Below are 15,154 nucleotides of genomic sequence, written 5' to 3' on the forward strand. Positions count from 1 at the left end.
AGGATGACATACTGGCGAAATAAAGAAAAAGCATGAAAGGAGTTTACTTTATTTAAATTCTTAAAGTTTTCTATTCGCGACTACCATTTACTTTTCAGCTCATTTCGCACGAGGAAAGTAATCTACATAATATCTTCAGTTTTACTTTACTACGTTTTCCATTCTCACGCACCAAACCTAGTGTTGCAGAATTCGGGAAGCTCCATGGCATACGTGGCAGAGCCCTATGCCGATATGTTGTTCCGTGATTTAGTTTACGAATAACCTAATAATTGGAATTTGCAAAAAATTCCTTATAATGAAAGAATGATCCAAACTTTGGAGCCCACGAAACTTCTTCCAATATACTCAGTATGCTGCCAGTCAGTACAGATTTCGTTGACAGTGGATATGCACCGTAGCTTAGAGTGCTAAAATCGTTAATCGACGCAAGTAGCCAACAACATTTCAGTCTACCAGCAGCATATTATTTATGAACATTTGTACTGGCCAGAAATGGAACTTCTACAGTTTTACTTTTGGAGTATTTGAATGATTCTAAGACAGTAGTTATACCGAGATGAAGAGGCGTGAATAGGATAGAGTAGCGTGGAGAGCTGCATCTACATCTGCATCTTCATCAGTACTCGGCATACAATCTGATGACGTGTGGCGATGGGTACTTACGGTACCACTAGTTGCTCCTCCCTATCCTGTTCCAAACGCGAATGGCGCGTTGGAAGAATGGTTGTCGGTAATCCTCTGTATTAGCTCTGCTTTCCTGAATTTTGTCATTGTGGCCTTTTCGCGAGATGCATGTGGGACTAAGTGATATGTACTTACAGGGATATGGTGTCTGTTCTGGATATGGTGTCTGTTCCACTGATGACCTGCAGCCGACTAGAACGAAATTAGAATCATGTTATTACCTGCAGCTGCTAACGGGTGTTGATATATATCAACGGAGACAGGTGAAAATGTGTGCCCCGACCGGGACTCGAACCCGGGATCTCCTGCGTACATGGCAGACGCTCTATCCATCTGAGCCACCGAGGGCACAGAGGATCGCGCGACTGCGGGGACTATCTCGCGCACGCCTCCCGCGAACCCACATTCTCACCTTGTATGTCCACATACTACATTCGTAGTGTCCCACCCCAGCACACTCATTACTCGTGGAAGACATTCTTCAAAGTCCCGTGGAAGAGTTCGGGGAATATATGTGCATCCGCACAAAAGAAGGAGGTCATGGCCGGTATCGCCAGAACTATATACTTATATGGATATGGTGTCTGTTCTTTCGGACATGTCCTATTTCCCGCCAAAATTTCCCGGGGGGTGAGTGACGTCAGAGGGAGTGAGGCAAACCCAGCTGCCGTTTTGAATAAATTATTTGTTCCACAAACAGCTTTGTGCCACTACTACCACTGACATACTCATGGTTTATTAAGAATGAAATTTCCATCACTGTAATAGTAATAGTCTTGTCATCGGCTTATTCACCATTTTACAATTCAGACCATCCATTCAATTCAAAGAACAGTATCACCAAATTCTAGAACTCCAGTCTCTGGGTTACATAGAGTCCCCATGGCGTCGTGATGCTGAATCAGTACTAGTTCAGCTTCAGTGTACGGCAGGGGATTATTGGCGGTGAAATCGTGTGACCGCTCGTCCTGCCACGAATTTTCATCAAGGAGGCCTATCTCCACTTCCTACAGAACACTCTGCCTCTTTTGCTGGAAGAAATACCGATGCACCTCGACATGGTCTTTTCCTATCGATGTATCGCATAAGAGGGTGTCCAGCTGCCAGGTTCTCTCGATTCTTCGACCTCGATCCTATGCACTTGTTGGACTGTGAGAGGTGACACGTATGTGCAGCCGGCCTGTGCCGTTCAGGGACTGGATCGACACATTCTTTCCGCCTGTGATTCTCGTGTGCGTCGATACTTCACCGCTCTTGGAGACCACTTCGAACACGACCAGTGGCCGCATGACTGCGTGCCGTGCACAGTGCAAAGGAAGGTACTGTACTGGGTGCTGCGTGGGATAGTCTCCAGCATGGACACTACGCATTTCTTGACGTTCATTAGGTCTCATTTGTTACTATTTTTCTCGAGGATAACGTCCGCAGCTTTTAATTGCTCAAAATCAGCCTCCATATAGGAGAGAGAAACATTATGGTTTTCAAATGCCTTATTTGTGGTATCTTTCTATATTTGTGGATGTATGTGTTCACGTTTCCTTGCCTGCTAGTCCCTGTCCAGAATGAAATCTAGTGTCATAAACTGGAAAACAGTAAAGGCACAATTCTTCAAAATCTGTCTGTTAAATGTTACTCCGTAGCGTCATTGATTTGCTTAATTTTAGACAAGATGTAAGGGTGTCTTCAGAATGACTTACGCGAATGATAAAAGTACTGAACAGACGCATACGCCAGCGTTAATTCGTACAATAAGGTTTTTTTTTTAGCATGGATGATATCCAGTGATTGACTAGCCACAGGAAACAGGAACACAGCATTATTTAAAACGCTGTTAATCGGAATCTTGATTTGGGCGGAAAAATTCGTGACGGCTGCTAATTGCAAAAGCGATCACCATTTAATAGCCAAGCGGAAAGTCGCAGTACGGCGCATTTTGCTGAAGAGGCCGTCAAGAGCGAGGAAGAGGATTACGGGAATTATCTGGGGCTCTCGCTGATAATCGGGGATTCTCCGGTGCACTTTTTTCTTGATATCTCGACGTCAATTTCCAATTCAACGAACTTCGGTCCTTTGAGTTCCTAAAAGAACGATGCCCATTAGAAAAGCGGATGGTCAAGAAATGAAAGACTGTAATTTAGATTTAAAAATTACGCTCATACTGTAATACGGGGTACTCGTAATTCATCTCTCTTTTTCCAGCAATACCCCTGGATCTTGCGCCAACTGTGAAACTTTTGTTGTACACGGACATTCATGTGGCGAACTGCAGCTTCTTCGTGTGTGTGTGGGGGGGGGGGGGGGAGACAGAGAGAGAGAGAGAGAGAGAGAGAGAGAGAGAGAGAGAGAGAGAGAGAGGCTATGTGGAACAGATGCATGCACCGCTGGGCGATCATTACGCCAACAAAAGAAAAAAAAATAGTAGGATAGCCAATGACTATAGAGCACAATAAAATGACCAAACAAAATTCGAAAATAGGCACTACACTCTACATGTCTCATGCAATAAATAAATAAACACCTTCCTATGACACTGAGAGCTGCATTATTGCTAGTCTCTTAAAATGTAGCGCAACTATATTTGCATGGCACAACCATCGCAAACTGGAGGGTACAGCGTCCACTCCTCAAGAGTGAAACGTCAAGCATCTGAAGACAATGTGTTATATGCAGACTGGCCAAAAATATGTAATTCTGTTAGAGAGGCGAGGAGAAAGTACTTATTTTGCGACTAAAGCCCTATAAATTGCCTAATGCATTTTTATTTATCATAATTTGCGGCTATTGTCACCATCAGCTCAAAACTTAGAACTCGTAGAACAAAATTCAGTGTCATTGAGTGTCAGCTGCAACAGATTATATGCGCCTAGAACCGCTCGACCACAGCGGCCGGCCAAGGCCAATTGGATGCAAGCAGACACCCCCCCCCTCTCCACTCTTTCACTCCAAACTAGCTTCAAATGGCTCTAAGCACTATGGGGCTTAACATCTGAGGTCATCAGTCCACTAGACTTAGAACTACTTAAACCTAACTAACCTAAGGACATCACAAACATCCATGCCCGAGGCAGGATTCGAACCTGCGACCGTAGCAGCAGCGCGGTTCCGGACTGAAGCGCCTACAACCGCTCGGCCACAGCGACTCCAAACTTGCTATGCAACATAGACACAGGTATCATATTTAGTATGCGTTTGAAGAATTTCAGAATATGTTATGGATTTTAAGAAATAGAAAACGTACTGAGAACCTGTTTATGCGAAATCTCAATACTATTTTACAGTTCGTCGCAGTTCCCTTTGCAACCGAAAACGTCTAATGGCTCTGTGTTGTAAAAACATCCAGTAACGTTGTAACTTCAGTTCGCGATGTGGCTTTTCGTGTTACCCGCCAATGTCAAAAACTACTACAAATGTGAACATAGAAAGTTTTCGTATGTATCTGAACTTCACATATCTGCCAGCAAAATAATATTTACACATTTCATACGAACTATGATTTCTCTCTTCACTTGAAACTTCCGGGCTGATAGGCCGTGGTCGAAGTATAAAACTGTCTCCTGACTGTGGCGCCCTCTGTACTGCTGATATAATCAGCACTTCCTCGAGTTCTCTTCGCAGTTCGCCGTTTTACCTCCGAGGATGTCTCCCGCAGTCGGAGAGGAAACGTGAGGAGACAGTTTTATACTTCGACCACGGCCTATCATCCCGGAAGTTTTAAGTGAAGACAATACCGGCCGTGAAAGCTTACATTGTATAATTTCTCTGTTAGGTACATTGCAGGTGATCGGAACATATTGTAAAGCAGTAGCATTAGTATTATGTTGATCAATAAACACAGTGTTTCAGTAGTTTGGAGTCTTATTGTGTAAAAATTTGTGCTTCTTTTCTTCCTCTCCTCTCACTTGCCGATTTTATTGATATTTTTCTCGTTTTTCCCATTCATCCTCTTATACAGCAACTCGCAAGCCTCTCTCCGGCAGCCAAAATGAAAAATTTACCTGTCGGACGAGACGAGACAAAGCGCGCATGATCATTTTTGCTGAATGGGCTTAGTAAGGCTGCACATCCTCTTTTCTTTCCTGCTCGCAGAACCAGAGCGTCGTTTGTATGTCGAAATGGCTCCTTTGTTGAGAGTGACCGCCGCCTAGGTGAGCTGGCCGGCTCTTTAACAGGCTGACTTATTTATCGCCGTTCTTTGTGAGACGGGCCGTTCGCTCCCAGCCTGCGCTTCTCAAACAACGTGCTGCACATACAGTCGTCTTCCGGACTAATAATTGAAAAACTACCACTTCCTTCTGACCAGAGGTGACATTTACTGACCCTGTCGTATATACCCACCTCTGCTTTCTATATATCTCCTGAAATTAAAGGCCACAGAGAACTTTTCATCTTAAAGATATTTTTGTCGCAATTTCATTCTTTATGAAACCATTGATCCTCCGTTATTCATTTATCCGTGCAGCAGTTAATGCTATTTTTGCTGTCTCCATGAGAGAGGAGAGTAGAAAGCTACAGGATCCTCCTAGATTCTTCTATGAGGACAGTTCCGCGAAATTTAGTAACTAACTTTGCCCTCGATGATGAGAATCGGCTAGTTTGGATTTATCAGTGTCTGTGTAACACTGCCTCGTGCGTCGAGCTGGAAGTACAGTCACATAAATAAGTTATTGAAGAGATCGACGAAGAAATGTTTCATCTTTGCGGCAAAGTGTGGACTGTACTGTGGCGAAGCCAGACGGTGTCCTGTAAAAAGTGTGCAGTGAAATTTCTGTCCATGAAAGACCGAGGAAAAGTCCACTGATACCCCTGTCCGAAGTACGTAGGTTAAAGAGCCGATGGCTCTTACGTGGTGTACTGATGAAGAGGACCGAACATACTCCAACAAGAACTAGGATGCCAAAGATTTTACAGTCGGAAGTGATGATAATTGATTTTCTTTTCGGTCTGACACATTCACAATTGTTTTTTCTTATGACCGGTGTCGTGTTGACTGAACAGTGAGGTTCCAGGTTACAGATGGCACCACAGGTTTAAGACAGTCGCTGCCAGAAGCAGCCGCGAATGGAAGACGTCAGCGAATACACGCCCTCAAGAGATTTCATACGCCGCCGCTGCTAGATGTCTATCCACGGTAGAACGTAGCGTCGCTCGCCTCCATTATGTAGTCAACCATTAAGAAAGCGGCATCAACCTAGTTCCGATGCGGCAGTGACAGTAGTAAATATATATTCTCATTTAAAAGTAGACATGGAATGCATCTAAATTAAGAATTCTGTATTAAAGAGTAGTAGTAAAATGAACAAATATTTTTTGTGTGTTGTAGCACCCACTTGACGTCCTTCTGAAGCAACTCTACGCTTGCGAGGGCACACAGAGACTGGATCTTCAGAAACTACAATAGACAACGTAAAAATCAAATTACAAACACAGAATTTAAAAATCGCATCGCTTCTGCTTGATATGTGTACTTTAGAGTAAAGAAAATAATATATGGTCCATACCAGTGATCAGAGTATAGTATATGTAATGTACGTAAATGCGATGTCATGCTAACTACAAGGTCATCATTATGCACGTAAATAAGTAACATAAGCTGAACACAGCTTCTCTTCCCATTCCTCGCACTAAATGCGTTTATTCTCTATATGTGACTTCAGAATATGAATACAATTTACTTTATAATTATAATTCCATGTGTCATTGTCATTATTGTCAAGCGAAAAGCAAATGAGCATCATAAAATTATATGTTAGGTAAGATATACTTTAAAAAGATAGAGTTTACGTCATGAAACGACTTACGTATTAACAAACAAGAACAATAATGATGTCTCAGGTGTTACTAAAATTAATATTATAATTTTCTTAATAATTATCTGGCCAGAAGATTCTACGCGGTGTAACTATACAAAATCATTAGCGATGAACATTTTAAACACGCAGGGGAAACACTCTCACACCTCTCACGGTATTTAATTTTCTCTATCTCGAAATATTTTTATATTTTCACGATAAAATATGTACAGCATACATCTATAAAAGTCGAGAACGTTCATACTTTTTTTTTAGGTGAGCTTTGTCTGTGCTATTAACTTTTCTCGCAGTTGAAGTAAAAACTAAATTTTCTCGAAAATTTCTTGTATTTTATTTTTATTTTTTTGCTTAACGATTGCAAGAATTTTTTTAGAAAGTACTTCATCAGACTCTGGCCGGCCGAAGTGGCCGTGCGGTTAAAGGCGCTGCAGTCTGGAACCGCAAGACCGCTACGGTCGCAGGTTCGAATCCTGCCCCGGGCATGGATGTTTGTGATGTCCTTAGGTTAGTTAGGTTTAACTAGTTCTAAGTTCTAGGGGACTAATGACCTCAGCAGTTGAGTCCCATAGTGCTCAGAGCCATTTTTGAGCCATCATCAGACTCTAGACTAAAAATAGAAATGTCTTATATTTTTCGGAATTTTTAATAACATTTAAAATTATCACTAACTGGAAACGCTGTAAGTAGGTGAGGTGGTCCTGATCCACATAGTTTCTGGATGACCAGCATATTAAAATGTGACGCACATGAAATACCATTTCGCGCTCGCTCAGTGTACCTGAAACAGTCCGTGTGCGCAAAAGTCTCAGCTGAAGCGGTTTAGACTGCATGTTTTGTGCGTTTAATGCACAGAATTTGAATCGTGCAAAAGCAGTGTGGAACAGCGAACTTATCTCGATAAGTTTGTGTGTGGACGGATGACTATTGGATACGAGGCAAACCACATTCAGCGCGAGATGAGCCGTAACCCGTAGGGTCATTTCATGGCAGTGGCGAGGACTCTGTGGGGGAGGAAAGATTAAATTACAGGACGAGCAAGGTCAAGCAAGTGCAACAACTCAGCAACAGGCATCTGGTTTAGCGTGAGGAGACACGGGAACAGTGGATAGCGTTCTGTTCAACGATGAGGCCTTGTGTACCCTGGAGAATCATTGTCGGCGACTGTTCATATGATACGCCTCTGGGACACAAAACAGTTATGTCAATATTGTAGAATATATTTATATGGTGTCGTTGGTGTTCTCGCCAGTGGTCGAGAGTGCACACCAATATACGTGTTCGCTAGTATTTGTGTGGCAGCTGCGGCTTATGCGGATCACAGCCTGATGGACGAAAAGGGCTGATCACATAGCGCTGGCTTGGTGGACAAGTATCTGCAACACGAAGTCATCATGAGTCTAGACTGGACAGTTAGCTCCTTAGACATAAATCTCATTATTAAGCATTCATGAGGCGCTCTAGCCACCACTGCAGTAGACCGCAGACTTCCAATGTGTGTTTGCCGAGCAATGGACACATCATCCTGGACTACCTAATCCACGGTGTGGGGAACTGGCTTGCCATGTCATAGCATTATACTTCTATACTGGCATTCTGTATACAACCGAAGGACTGCCACAATACGGAAGTGCAATCTAGGCCCATTGCCGGGTCTCCTATATATTTTGTGTCTGTGTCATTATGTCACTTAGCATAATGTTGCCGAGGGAGCTTTTAGTGTGCATGTTACCGCCGTGCGTCTTATTGTTTCGTCGGTCTTGACGATCACTTAACTTAAAGACAGGTGTGTATTATTGACACATAACAATATGACGACAAACTGCGGTTGTAGTTTGTCCATCATCTAGTCAAACGCTATAACACCTTCACGTTTTGTGAAGTTAAAATTTAAAAACAGTTGATTATCTAGAGACTATGCAAGAGCCCCGTCAGCTATGGAAAAACCACCGTCCTTTGTTAGGCATCATCCTATACAAAGGTTTCTCGCGTTATGGCAGGATGGCTTGTCCAGTCCACTCACTCTGTAGTTAAGAAAAGTGGACAGTGTTCACATTAAATTTCTAACGCCGTCTGTAAACGAATTACTGTCACGACCTCAACTCTTAAAATTTTTACCGTAGTGCGCTATTTTCTTGCTTTGAATTTAATACGACACTAATCAGTGTTTAATTACGCGTTGACAAGAAGGACAGAATTAAAACAAGGTGGAGAGGTGAGCTCCCACAGTGCTACTTAAATAATAGGAATCCATATCTGTTTCCACACTATTTAACTACATTCACTGTAAAAGAATATAGGCACACAATTGTTTCAGCGATTTTCTGAAATTTTTTTCTAAATACTTTCATTGCGTATTAAAGCTTTTGCTCAATTGTAGTTCTCTAGATTCTGGCAAACATAGTGGCAAACACAGTGGAAAATAAAGAAATGAAAAAAGATGCTTTACTTTGTAATGTCTCATCTTACGAGGAGAGAGAGACAATTGTGTGTCATACATTTTGATGAAATTTCTTCATTGTAAAAGAATATGGACGCCTGATTCGATCTTTGGTCCGACATTCCTCAGTGTTTCATAAAACTAAAGTAGACTTTTCAGTACAGACTCGGTACTGATGTCTATCGCACCTTGGCGGGAGAGTTCCGTGGGCCAGGGGAAAATACATCAGGCACCCTAACTTGAAGCAGAGTCTACAAAATTAGAGTATGACGCTTGCACCGCTGACCCACTGGGCTAACTCGCTAGGGGTTACAAGTCTTTTATCCGCAAAAATTAAAACATTGTAACATTGTTCGTACGCTGGAGCTCTGATTGTTGGCTTAGGCCTAATCTGAATTTTCGTCTGCTGAAATCGGGCCTTGTCATTTTCGTTCCATAGACTAATCACATAGATGACCACATTTTAATACAATCTGTTGCAGTCGTTGTTGTTGTGGTCTTCAGCCAAGGAATGGTTCGATGCAGATGTCTACGCTACACTATCCTGTGCAAGCGTCTTCTGCACTGCATAGCTGCTGCAACACTCATACATCTGATCTGTTCACCGGATTCATCCGTTTGTGTCCTGCTACAATTTTTACCTTTCACACTTCCCTCTATTGCTAAAGTAACGATTCCTTCATGCCTCAAAATGTGTGTCGTGTCTTATTAATCGATTCCTCCTTTTATGTAAACTGTACCATAAATTTCCTTTTCCTCAATTCGATCCAGTATCTCTTCATTTGGTACTCGATCTACCCATATTAGCTTTAGTATTCTCCTGTAGCACCACATTTCTAAAGCTTCTATTCTCTTCCAGAAAATGTAAGGGACAATCAAATGAAAATGAGACAGATGGAAAAAAATAGTTAACTGTTTATTTGTTCAAAAGTATTCATCATAACCGTTGCTATATCTGTACCATTGTGAGACAAGACGGTCAGTGCCTTCATGGAAAAAATGTTTGCTGTTGCCTTGGGAACTATGATTGTACCCAGGCGTGCACCTCTTCGTCGGAAGCAAATCGACTACCACGAATGTCTTTCTTTAGGACTCCAGAAATGTGGAAATCGCAAGGGGAGAGATCGGAAATTAATGTACGGGCTTCCTAACCAAACTTCTCCAGCGTACTGGAAACAGCCTTGGTAGCACTCCGTCCCGAAGAGTAACAATAATTACCTAAATGATAATCATTATTATTACCGAACGCTTTAACTGCAAAAAACAGACGAAAATCGTAGTATTGAGCTTGGCATTTAACTCTTAATCACGAAGTAATCATTACTGCAGATACATCGATGGATATCCGAATCGGCGCAGGTAATTGGGACTTACGCAAGAAAGACAATTTCCAAAGTCAATTTTCTCAAAAGCGGAAATATTATCCAGTACTTAGCCTCACGTGCACATTAAAATACACTAACGAGCGGTTTCGTATCAAGTTTTAAATAGTGAAACATGATAACTGATTCTTATCATACGAGGTCGGTCGTTAATAAATGCTAATGTGCAAGTGAGACTGAGTTCTACATAATATAATCTGACCACTTGCTGTTGCTCCGTGCCACCGAGGCAAAAGACGAAATAAGTATCTACCCGTTTTTCTTCACGAATCACCAACGTATGTGGGAAATTTCTTCTAAGTTCGTGATCCGCAACAGGCGGCCTCCCTTTGTTAGATATCCTATGTCGATAGCCTACGAGAGTTCAAGGCTATCGAGACCAGACATAAAACTTAGTTAGCCTTTATTTCCATAAAAACACTCGTATACTCCAAACATACTCCTGTTACTTGAAAACATCTCCTCGAACAACCATTATCCTGAACCCTAGACCAGGGGCTAATCTCAACATGTCTGGAAGCCGAGTTTTTGTTCCAAATTTTATTCAGGTTGTATCCTCCATGAGGTAAAACCCTCACTCTGCACATTCTCCTTTCGAGAGTTTATCCTCACATTCATCGTGTTTGTCACTATTATGCTCACTAATTAATTCAAAATAAGTTTCGCCACCACTAAAAAACTGAAGAACCTTTGCACTCAGACGACGGAACCACGCGGTGCTGATTGACTGCTGCATCGTCCCGTGTCTACTGAATTACCAGATGTATTGGAGGCACACGTAGTTAGCACCATCCTCTTGCAGGCGTAATATCCGGTTCTGAAGCCAAATCCGCTAACTGTCCTTTAATTTCTCGGGTGTCCCTTTGGAGTCCGTAGGTCCCCGTTTCTTTTCTCCACTAACGATAAAATCCTTGTCAGTGCCGAGAATCGAATTCGCATCTTCCGTGTGGCAGTCAGACACCTTGATCTCTCAGCCGTGGAAGCAGACCTCCACCACCAGTGTCTCCGTCAAAGGCTTCAACGGTTATAAAAGCGTCATCAGTTAGTTGACGTAACCTTTGTTCTGCTGCTCGTCCCTCATCCTTTTTTCATTTATTTTAATAATAGTTTCAAAATACCCTCTAAATATTTATGAAAGCGTGTTTGTCTACTTTTGATATGCAAAAATGTACAAGAGGCAACAATGACGGTTATTTTTTAGTAGAATACACACGAAACCCATTTACGTTGCAAGAGCATTACTCCCTGGTATACTTCACGCGCTTGTACGCTAAACGTGCTTGCGTGCAGAGACCCGTCGTGTGTGCCGCCATGTAGTGGAGTGCGAAAGGAGCGGATTGCGGGGGTGGCCTGGAGGGGTGGGAGGGGGGTGGGGGGAGAGGTAGGGTGGAGAGTGGACGGCAACGTTGGGCCACGACTAACTGCCACGCGTTGTTATGAAGTTATATTCAATTTAAAATCTTTGCCGCCTGTGACAGCCCAGCTCACTAACGCCTGCGTAACACGCACCGGCCCCAAAGCCTCCGTGACTTACCGCTGAAGCCTGCCCACGTTGCATGACTGGCTGATACCACTCGCTCCGGGGAAATACTGGCTCGCATGTAGGTTTCTTAGTCAAATAAATCCGTGTCCGTAATACAACACGCCACTAACAGCCTGGTGATATTTTGTTGTGCTCTCGTACATCTGTTAAGTCCCCCGCCGCAGTTTTCTGTCTATATGTGAAGGCTCACCTCAGGAACTACTGTAGGGGTTATGATGCGGTTTTCAATACTAGGTAGACTAAAACACCAGGAAAATTTGTGTATATAATTTATTACCGCTACGCCGGAAAAGTCGTGTGGCCGTAGATCCTTAGTTCTCTTAGCTACTCTTTTTCATTCTTTCCTCCTCGTTTGCGCAATTTTCGCTCGTTGATCTGAAATGAACTCTTTGCGCCCTCTGCCGCCCTAGGCGGCCACCTAGTCTTGGCTAATGATGGAAACGGCCCTATTGGTTATCTCCTAACACTGTAAAGCCGAATGTCATAGAAACTTAAAAAAAAACTTATAACAATTCCTAATCATCTCCATTACTTGCAATGGAGAAGTCTACTTACAATAAAAGAAAATAAAATTAAACGAAAATTGATAAAAATTTAAGATTAATAATAAAACTTTTTTTTGGAAGCAACTATTTGCTTGTTTCATCAGTTCACTGGTGGGAGAAATATACACTATGTGATCAAAACTATCCGGACACCCGCAAAACATACGTTTTTCATATTAAGTGCAGTGTGCTGCCACCTACTGCCGGTTACTCCATACCAGCGATCTCAGTAGTCATTAGACATCGTCAGAGAGCAGAATGGGGCGCTCCGCGGAAATCACGGACTTCGAACGTGGTCAGGTGATTGGGTGTCACTTGTGTCATACGTCTGCACGCGAGATTTCCACACTCCTAAACATCCCTAGGTCCACTGTTTCCGATGTGATAATGAAGTGGAAACCTGAAGGTATACGTACAGCACAAAAGCATACAGGCCGACCTCGTCTGTTGACTGACAGAGACTGCCGACAGTTGAAGAGGTCGTAATGTGTAATAGGCTGACATCTATCCAGACCATCATACAGGAATTCCAAACTGTATCAGGAGCTACTGCAAGTACTATGATAGTTAGGCGGAAAGTGAGAAAACTTGGATTTCATGGTCGAGCGGCTGCTCATAAGCCACACATCACTCCGCTAAATGCCAAACGACGCCTAGCTTGGTGTAAGGAGTGTAAACACTGGCGATTTAACAGTGGAAAAACGTTGTGTGGAGTGACGAATCACGGTACGCAACTTGGCGGTCCGATGGCAGGGTGTCGGTATGGCGAACGCCCGGTGAACGTCATCTGCCAGCGTGTGTAGTGCCATCAGTAAAATTCGGAGGCGGTGGTGTTATGGTGTGGTCGTGTTTTTCATGGAGGGGACTTGCACCCCTTGTTGTTTTGCGTGGCACTATCACAGCACAGGTCTACATTAATGTTTTAAGCACCCTATTGCTTCCCACTGCTGAAGAGCAATTCGGGGATGGCGATTGCATCTTTCAACACGATCGAGCACCTGTTCGTAATGCATGGCCTGTGGCGGAGTGGTTACACGACAATAACATCCCTGTAATGGAGTGGCCTGCACAGAGTCCCGTCCTGAATCCTACAGAACACCTCTGGGATGTTTTGGAACGCCGACTTCGTGCCAGGCCTCACCGACCGACATCGATACCTCTCCTCAGTGCAGCACTCCGTGAAGGATGAGCCGCCATTCCCAAGAAATCTTCCAGCTCGTGATTGAACGTATGCCTGCGAGAGTGGAAGCTGTCATCAAGGACCGATGGATGGCGCCACGAACTTGTAAGTCATTTTCAGCCAAGTGTCCGGATACTTTTCATCACATAGTGTATGTGCATTAGGCGTAGGTCATTTTCGTATAGTGTTACACCTTCTTCACACTCATTATCAAGGGCGCGCTCACTAAATACATGCAAGAGGCAGGATACTGGAAAAAATCCCTGAATACAGTGCTTAATTAATTAGCAAAAATCTGACGATATCTGGAAAAATGTTGTGGTTCATCGTGTCGTTCCTACAGGGAAGTTCAAAAATCAAACACATATTTGAAACAGCCCCTAAGAAAAGGTAGTACACAAAAAGTACTTTGATCCAGTTCATCACATGCCTTTTCAATTGGGGAAAGTATGTCTCAACAGAGCGAAAGAATATTCCGGGCTCGGTCGTGTGGGGCGGCACTCGGAGATAGAAGGCATGAATCTTCCGAATTAGGAGCCACACATCCGCAGAAGATCCAAATTCCAGGTGATGTTCATTCTTGCTGGTCGCATGACAGCACATACACTTTGGACAGTCGGCTAGGGCAGTGTATTGCAGTATACACTCTCACTTTAAAGCTATTGAGCTGTGGGCGATGTATAAAACTTTCTCCTGACGTTTCTTCTCCGACTCCGGGAGACATCTTCAGAGGTAAAATGGCAGACTACAACCAGAACTCGAGGGAGCGCCGAATATATAGGCAGTGTAGAGGGCACCATAGTCTACCACGTGACGTCGACTACGAGATCATCGCTGGTATTGCCGACATTCTCGATTGAAAGTAATCGATCGTCATTCTTACGTTTCAATGTTGAAATCCAAATTTTGTCTAATTTAACATCTTCCTTTTACCACAAAAAGAAGTATTACCACCCATCTCGTTGAACGTAAGAGGAATTGCCGCCTAAGACATACCCATAAATCGGCCGTAGCGGAACATCTTTACCAAGGGGGGTGAACATGAAATAAAACTCACTGAGACGAGTGTCATATCGGAAACATCGCATTATCATGCGCGTATGTATAGAGAGATGCTATTGAGATTTTTAAACACCATACCAGTTTTAACAGAAATGAGGAAGGTGTTAAATTAGACAAAATTTGCATGTCAACATTGCAACGTAAGAATGGCGATCGGTTACTTTCATGAAATTACAATTAAACGAATACCATTAGCTGCTGACAGGCGTTGATATACATCAATGGAGTTATTTGAAAATGTGTGCCACGACCGGGACTCTAACCCGGGATCTCCTGCTTACATGGCAGACGCTCTATCCGTCTGAGCCACTGAGGGTACAGAGGATAGTGCAACTGCAGGAACTTACCGCCGGCACGCTCCCTGAAGACCCACATTCTCAGCTTATAGTCCACACACTACATTCGTAGCGCCCCTGCCGTTATACCCATTACCCGCGGCAGACAATCCACCGAGTCCCGTAAAAGTTCAGGCAATTCGTGTGCATCCGCACTGAAGAAGGTCATCAGC

At 43.3% G+C, this 15,154-nt stretch overlaps 1 protein-coding gene and 1 non-coding gene across 9 annotated transcripts in view; both read right to left on the reverse strand.

The window, feature by feature from the left end:
• The window catches only part of LOC124721404 (protein O-linked-mannose beta-1,2-N-acetylglucosaminyltransferase 1-like), a 2,183,308-nt gene that overhangs the window by 468,896 nt on the left and 1,699,258 nt on the right, over nucleotides 1-15,154 (reverse strand). The gene's annotated exons all lie outside the window — the stretch shown is intronic.
• On the reverse strand, nucleotides 962-1,036 carry Trnat-ugu. The gene has a single exon. It is a non-coding gene; the product is annotated as a tRNA-Thr (tRNA).

The sequence above is a fragment of the Schistocerca piceifrons genome, chromosome X, assembly GCF_021461385.2.
Source record: "Schistocerca piceifrons isolate TAMUIC-IGC-003096 chromosome X, iqSchPice1.1, whole genome shotgun sequence".
Lineage (NCBI taxonomy): Eukaryota > Metazoa > Arthropoda > Insecta > Orthoptera > Acrididae > Schistocerca > Schistocerca piceifrons.